This window comes from Salvelinus alpinus, chromosome 8 (genome assembly GCF_045679555.1).
Source record: "Salvelinus alpinus chromosome 8, SLU_Salpinus.1, whole genome shotgun sequence".
NCBI classification, from domain to species: Eukaryota; Metazoa; Chordata; class Actinopteri; order Salmoniformes; family Salmonidae; genus Salvelinus; species Salvelinus alpinus.
In genome coordinates, this window is record NC_092093.1 from 5911563 (window position 1) to 5919739 (window position 8177).

General features: G+C 42.2%; 1 protein-coding gene across 2 annotated transcripts in view; it reads right to left on the reverse strand.

The window, feature by feature from the left end:
* The window catches only part of LOC139582461 (E3 ubiquitin-protein ligase RNF19A), a 58607-nt gene extending 55516 nt beyond the window's left edge, over positions 1-3091 (reverse strand). The window contains exon 1 of one of the 2 annotated variants that reach the window (XM_071412482.1): positions 2858-3091. The gene's annotated coding sequence lies outside the window, so the exon portion shown is untranslated. Of the gene's footprint in view, positions 1-2755; positions 2797-2857 lie in introns of those variants that run through there. The other variant, XM_071412485.1, reaches the window with a different exon arrangement.
* Positions 3092-8177: the final 5086 nt, after the last annotated feature.

The window sequence follows — 8177 nt, forward strand, 5'->3', positions numbered from 1 at the left end:
CTGTTTGAACTACTGGCGCACAGCTCAGACACCCATGCATACCCCACATGACATGCCACCAGAGGTCTCTTCACAGTCCCCAAGTCCAGAACAGACTATGGGAGGCGAAACAGTACTACATAGAGCCATGACTACATGGAACTCTATTCCACATCAAGTAACTGATGCAAACAGTAGAATCAGATTTAAATAACAGATTAAATTACACCACATGTACCAGCGGGGACTGTGAAGCAACACAAACACAGACACACACACGATAACATACACACTATACACACACTTAGATTTTGTACTGTAGATATGTGGTAGTGGTGGCGTAGGGGCCTGAGGGCACACAGTGTGTAGTGAAATCAGTCAATGTATTGTAATGTTTTTTTTTTTTATTGTATTGTATTGTATTGTTTTTGCTGGACCCCAGGAAGCAGCAGCTAATGGGGATCCATAATAAATACAACTACACACACACACACACACACACATGTAACAGTATAACTTTAGTACGTCCCCTCGCCCCGACACGGGCGCGAACCAGGGACCCTCTGCACACATCAACAACTGACACCCACGAAGCATCGTTATCCATCGCTCCACAAAAGCCGCGGCCCTTGCAGAGCAAGGGGAAACCCTACTTCAGGTCTCAGAGCAAGTGACGTAACCGATTGAAATGCTATTAGCGCGTACCCGCTAACTAGCTAGCCATTTCACATCCGTTACACTCACCCCCCTTTCAACCTCCTCCTTTTCCGCAGCAACCAGTGATCCGGGTCAACAGCATCAATGTAACAGTATAACTTTAAACCGTCCCCTCGCCCCGACACGGGCGCGAACCAGGGACCCTCTGCACACATCAACAACGGTTGCCCACGAAGCACGGTCGTTACCCATCGCTCCACAAAAGCCGCGGCCCTTGCAGAGCAAGGGGAAACCCTACTTCAGGTCTCAGAGCAAGTGACGTAACCGATTGAAATGCTATTAGCGCGTACCCGCTAACTAGCTAGCCATTTCACATCCGTTACACACACACACACACACACACACACACACACACACACACACACACACGACTCCAGTCGACTCGACGGGTTAAATAGAAATGAGCTATTTAAAAAAACGATGCTGTTGCTAAGAACAGGCCATTTACAGACTCTAATACGCATAAGTCATTGGCTGTCGTGTCACCCTATCATAATAGGCCATAGGCAAGGCCATTAACTCCCTCTTGTCAAAATGCTTTTAAAACTCACGTTATTGTATTTCAAATGACACCTAAAGTTAGGTGTGTCCTGCCTCTTTACAGGCCTACTGTATAACATGGGAGGTTGTTTTGTTTATAAGGCCAACGTGAACACACCTTGCAGGTGGCTGCGTGTGATACTACAGCGTGACATTTGACCTCCAGCTGAAAAGGTGTGCAGTGATATGACCCCAGAGAAGATCTTACGTACACTGCAGTTATGTAATAAAGCAAAACAAGTGGCACAGTGCACATGGAAATATGATACAGTAGACTGTTCGCCTACCTACATTATTAACCAGACAGAGCTATAGTGCTAATACTAAAACATACATGGTTTGCCATTACAAACTCACTAACTGATTAACATAATAGAACATGCATTAAACTAAATCAATAACTATAATCATTTTGATAAACAATATTGTTATTCTGACTTGAGTGAATCATTCCAATCTCCATTGACATGTTTATGTGACTATAGTAGGCCTTTACCGGTTGTGCACTAGCTTCCACGATGCTCTACAGTAAAGTGACAGAATGACAGATGGGTTATTACGTAACAAGACCAACAGTCCAGAATCGGTTTGCTCCTTTTTTTAAATGGCACGACAAAAACTGTTGAGGTCGGCTAAGGCATAGGTTGTTGTTAAAAATGCTTCCAACGCTGCTATTTTATCAAAGCTTTAGGGATAGATAGATAGAGAGTTGGGTCAAAATATGTTTGCCCCTTTTAACTGTTAAGGTTGGTAAAATAGCATAGGCTTTTTTTTTGTGCCATTCTCAACGCTTAGGGATAGGGATAGGGAGTTATAGACTATAGATGGATAAAATAGTTTGCTCTCCAAGAGCAAGCAACAGCTCAGGTAGGTAGGCTACAAAGTAAGACTGTTGTGACACTTGTTAACCGAATAGGCTACTGAAAGCTGTTGCTATGCAATCACTGGCTAACCGAAGGTCAGTTTTCAACACAAAGTAGGCATCTGCCCTGGGGAGCAGACCATGACACCCTAGCTATTAAATAGTGCAGCTAATTATCCATCCACGGGACAGTGCACATCAGCAATGCGGGTTTTGATTACATGTCTTCAGGACCGCCTGCGAGTCGAGACACACGTCCCATGCCCCCGCGCAAACCACGGCTCCCCTTTCTCCGAGCAGACATTAATCACTGATTCCCAGTCTAATCAAATGTCGTGGTCCATTTTTCATAGGCTACAATCATTCCTAGCCTAGAAAAGATCGTATATTATTTAATGTCAGATTACATTGCAATGATGTTGTTTTTTTGGCATCTTTTGGGGGAGAAACGTGAAAAGTTATTTAGAAACACTTTGAGGCGCATCGAATGATAGGCCTACAATATTGCACCATTCAAAGGCTCGTTTTATAAACACCGTATCATCACACCGCCTATCCATTATTAATATGGGGTCTGACCAGCGCACCAGCACTGCAGGGAGTGGCAAGGTTACTACGTATTCCACCTAATTCATAATAAACAAAGAAATACGTTACATTCATCCCGTTCTACATCATAGCGGTTTCTGGTTCGAAACGAGTGACATTGACATTACGCACATCACTGTTATATTTATATTGATTATAGCGGCACCTTACCTCTCTCCAGCATGTTGTATTTGAAGTCCAGAATTAACAACTAGCTCCGCCCCTCGAACAGCAACCCTCGCACTGTTCTAAAACACATCTGTCCAATCAAAGCTTAGCTACAATGAGTCGCAAGATCCCACGGTTCGAGAAATGGTTTTAGCGAATGACGTTGCGGAGGAGATCCCGGTTGTAGAGCGCGCTTCCCGGTTATTCCAGTAGCAGCAGGAGTGTTGGGGAGGGAGGGGGTGCAACGACCCGCCTGCCTGCAGGAGGCACACTGCAGTGACATTGACCAATGGGATAACGCAGAAAAGGGTCCCTCTCCGATTCGTAAATATCCCAGCCTCATTACAGCACCAGTCTCATTCATTCCGTTTCAAATGGGTTAAACATTTGAGATTAAGTCATCCACAATTTCAGAAATGTACCCTAACATTCTGCAATCAACCCGACAGGCTATAGCCTTAAAAGTTATATTTTATTCAACTAGGGAAGTCAGGTAAATTATTATAATTTACATATTCATGTAAGTTTAAGGCTTGTGCAACATGGGTGTTCTTAATACTGTAACGACCCTGGGTTTATAAGCGCGGGAAATCGACTCCGCCGCTCGAGCGTGCTTTTGCGGCACAGTCGATAGCGCGCTGGACTTCGGGCTAGAAGGTCGAGGGTTCGAGACTTGCTCCCTGCTGTTTCATTACAATACATTTCCCAACACAGACATTTAAAGGTAACCTTCACAGCTAGACACTATTTTGAGTGTTTCCCAGTCTCCCTAAATAATTATGAGTGATGAGAGGTATTTTGGAATTTTTTTTGTGCTGGGTGTGTTCAAACTATGACGTCAATGGTTGGTCTCTTTGCCTCATTTTTTTTTTCCAGCATTAAGATTGTAGCAAGTTACTTCTAAATACATTTCTTGAATATCACAATGAATGAATCCAGAATTTGGAAGTCAACCCTATTTGGTTTCTGCTGCAAGTTCAAATCAACAACACAGGTTGTGGGTATACTAGGTATTCTACATTATACTACAACATCAGTACAACAATGTATATGTATTGTAGGCTAAATGATCCAGGCAGGTTCCGGAATGTTCTTCAGCTGGTGAACGTCATCTTGTGTTGGGGCAATGGCAACTGGTCTGGCAGAACTTCGTGAGCTGCATGACCTTGGACTCAGACTGAACACTTTAACTCTTGCCAGCCTCCTGCAGTCCTTTTTCCTCATCCAAGTCAGATGATGTTGAGCTTGTTCCCGGCTGCTAGTTTTCATCCAATGGGTCTACTGGATCTGCACTACTAAAACTGGTGTCAAGGTCAGCAGCAGGATTAGTCTGTATAGGACACACGCTAGTCAGTGATTAGCCAACATTTTACTACTTTGTCCCCATCAATAAAACACTCAAACAAAAAGGTACTATATCCACCCAGTCCCTTCATGTCAATCGATCATGCATACTAACCTTCACACACACACAATACCAACCCCCAACAGACAATCACCCATACCATCCCCTCCGTACTAAGTGACAGACATTTACTGAGGGGGGGTGGTCCAACTCAAGTTTATATATTTTTTTAAATGCACCCCCCCCCTCCCAAACGTAAAAAATAGTATATAGTAATGTACTGTACGTTTATAGAGTTATAAAGTAGCGTTCTTACGTCAACTAATGGCTGTCTCTAGTCAATTAGCCGCTGGCAAACCAGAGCGGAGCCAAGTTGCTAGGCAACTCACAGACTCAGGCTGCATGGAGCAGTGGAAGAGAGAGGAGCAGCTTAGCAACCAAACATTTTTTCACAGTCTTTCGCTCCTGTTCTACTAATTTTCATATCAACTTTCTTTCGTTGTCCAGAAGCCAAAGGCACCAGCAGTTTAACGTTTTCACGCAATGACATCCCAACTATCATTTAGCAACAAATCAACCTGCCTCTAGCAACTTACCCTGAAAATAAGTTGGCAACACTGGTCACCTTCGTTTTTGCAGTAGTTAGTGATCTACAGTAGCTTGCTAACGGTCCGGTAGGGTGAAGCTAACGTTACAAAATCACATCGCCAGATAGCAGTTCTTTAATTACATGTATTTGCTTTGGAATGACTTGCGAGCGTTTTATGAACGCTAGCTAGCTAGATTTTGGTTTAGATTAATAAATGTAGTTAGCTTGACTTCTAAGTATCTATTGAAATGCTACCCCACCAGTCTGTGCGTGCCTGTAGTTTGCCCATCCGGGTACTGAGCACCACACCATGACTAAACTTTACAGTTGTTGTCTACACAATAATACAAATAAATAGTTATTCGTAAACTGGTGTTCTTTGAACAACTGGCTGATCCAGTGAGTAATGTTAGCTACCTGTTTATTCCCAAAAACCTTATCGGTATTAGACAGAACGTCGCAACACTGCGCACCCGTGGGGAAATCAAACGTTTGGTTACTTAGGTTTCCCCATTAGCTCACAGCAAAAACTATACTTTTTTTCAAACGCAATTGTATTGTTGTCTGCTTGTTTTTAGCCAATTATAAAACTATAACATGTCTACAGATTACTTTTCAACATTGCCTGCTCCCTAGTGTTCTCACTACTTAGAAAAATATATTGTAGGGCTTCCCTCATGGGTACAAACTAGCTACCGACTGGAACATTTAAACTAGCCAAGAGGAACAACATAAAGAAACTGACTATACAGCTACAAGTAGTGAGTGAAATTAAACGGACTGTACTAAACAAGTTAAAAATACATATTATTTAACTAGGCAAGTCAGTTATGAACACATTCTTATTTACAATGACAGCCTACCAAAAGCCTTCCTGTGGGGACGTGTGATGCGATTAAAAATACAATAAAAATATAGGACAAAACACACATCATGACAAGCGAGGCAACACTACATAAAGAGAGACCTAAGACAACAGCACACCATGACAACAACATGGTAGCAGCATAAAACGAGTACACACATTATTGCGCACAGACAACAGTACAAAGGTCAAGAAGGTAGAGACAATACATCACGTGAAACAGCCACAACTGTCAGTAAGAGTGTCTATGATTGAGTCTTTGAACTGTCTAGTCTGAGTGTTTGTTACAGCTCGTTCCAGTCGCTAGCTGCAGCGAACTGAAAAGAGGAGCGACCCAGGGATGTGTGTGCTTTGGGGACCTTTAACAGAATGTGACTGGCAGAACGGGTGTTGTACGTGGAGGTTGAGGGCGGTAGTAGATATCTCAGATAGGGTGAGTGATGCCTAAGAGGGTTTTATAAATAAGCATCAACCAGTGGGTCTTGTGACAGGTATACAGAGATGACCAGTTTACAGAGGAGTATAGAGTGCAGTGATGTGTTCTATGTGGCGCATTGGTGGCCAATCTGATGGCCGAATGGTAAAGAATCTCTAGCCGCTCGATAATGTAAAGGGTTGCGTCAATCGAATCTGGTATCAGGATAAAATGTGATTCAGAGTCACCGAATATACTTTAATTATATTTATTTAACACAAGTGGTAAATGCAATTTTCGTATATACGGGTTCACTGTATCACCACACAGGGTAAAGCAGGGAACTGACTGAAATAGTACAGAAATCTTCTTTTATACTGTGTCAGTGGTAGTTCCAACTTCAGAGATGGCCTGTCACAGTAGAGGCTTAGCGTGGTTTAAACTTGCTAGCCTATCGGTGGTGCCCAGGCTGGTCCCAGCCCCACAGCACTCAGCATTCAGATGTCCGGAATGGTGTTTGTGAAGATTGACCTGAGTTGTCGGTTTCTACACATTCCTCAGTTCCTGTTTTCTTGTTATTCAGCATTGTTTCTACACATTCCTCAGTTCCTGTTTTCTTGTTATTCAGCATTTTTCCATCTTGTCTCACCTTGTGGTTTGCACAGTCGACACCCTAGATTAACAACAGCTTTTCTGCAGTCACGCTATGTTTTGTGATTAACATGTCCTATTTCTATAAGGCATATATTTTTGTTAAAAAGAGAACAAAACCATCCTTCACAATAACCCCCTTACCTGGCGATCTATAATTACGTCTCCGTAATCTAGCATGGGTAGGATGGTCATCTGAATCAGAGTTAGTTTGGCAGCTGGGGTGAAAGAGGAGCGATTACGATAGAGGAAACAAAGTCTAGATTTAACCTTAGTCTGCAGCTTTGATATGTGCTGAGAAAATGTCTTAGCTGATTTGATTTGGCTACATGTAAATTGAACAACACAGCAGCTTTTTGGCATGTTTTGTTATTTCTGTTTTAGTTTCCTCTTTTACAATGGGGGTCAATATGAAAAACAAAATGGTGTTCGCCAATTTGTGTGCGTGGTCGAGGCTGAATTTTTGTATTCTTACGTGGTTCCAATCGACTGGCGGTACTATGTCTTGAAATCGCTATTAATTCTGGATATTGTGGTTTTCTTACAACCAGGAAATGTAGATGGTCCGTTTCTACAGGTGACGCGAGAGGCGCCTTCTTTTCCCCGACGCAGTTAAGCCAAAACCACGGCCCGTTATTCAGAGGCATTCTACAACGCTTTGAGCGCTCTCCAAGTCCGGAAGGGACTTTCGGGTCACTGATTTAATAACATTTACCCATGTATTTCAAGATTGAAAAATATAATAATATAATGTCGTGGACAGAGCTAGCCATTAAAGTCCCTTAACGCTCAAAGACAGATTCAATGGCTGTAGCATAGCGTGTTGGACTGAATGATTAGCTAATAAATATTAGAGAAATTATGAATAATAAGCACAAGCACTAACTTACCTAAATATCATAAATAAACCTCTCGTTTGTAGCCGTTTTCATCCAGTAACTCAACGCTCCATGTAACCGTGCATAAACGAGATCTAAATGACTGTGTCTAGATATCCGCCATTTTTTTAATGTGCAGCTGCGACAAAGAAAGACAATTAATGGTGTTTTTCATAACTTAATTGATTTTTTGATTTCCATTGTATACAAAGCCAGTGTCAGGTTGGATATTCAACGAATATTCACCTGTAGTTTTCCTTACGTCCACCAACGGCAGTTAGTGACATAGTGACAAATCTAGAGTTTCACATTTCAATAGCTCTTTAACCATTACTCCTAAAACGTTCAAACCTGGTTGTAGCTAACCCGATGGCATAGACATACATTGCATACCCTTTAGTTTGTCACGAACTTGTTCTCAACTAGCCTACCTGGTTAAATAAAGGTGAAATAAATAAATACAAAATATGGGTGTATATCCACTGTACGCTTCTTAGGTGTCTAATTGACATGACCAAGAAGCTATTGAAATGTAAGTCAATGAAAAATGTACGTTATGTGTGTGATTTTACAGTACACA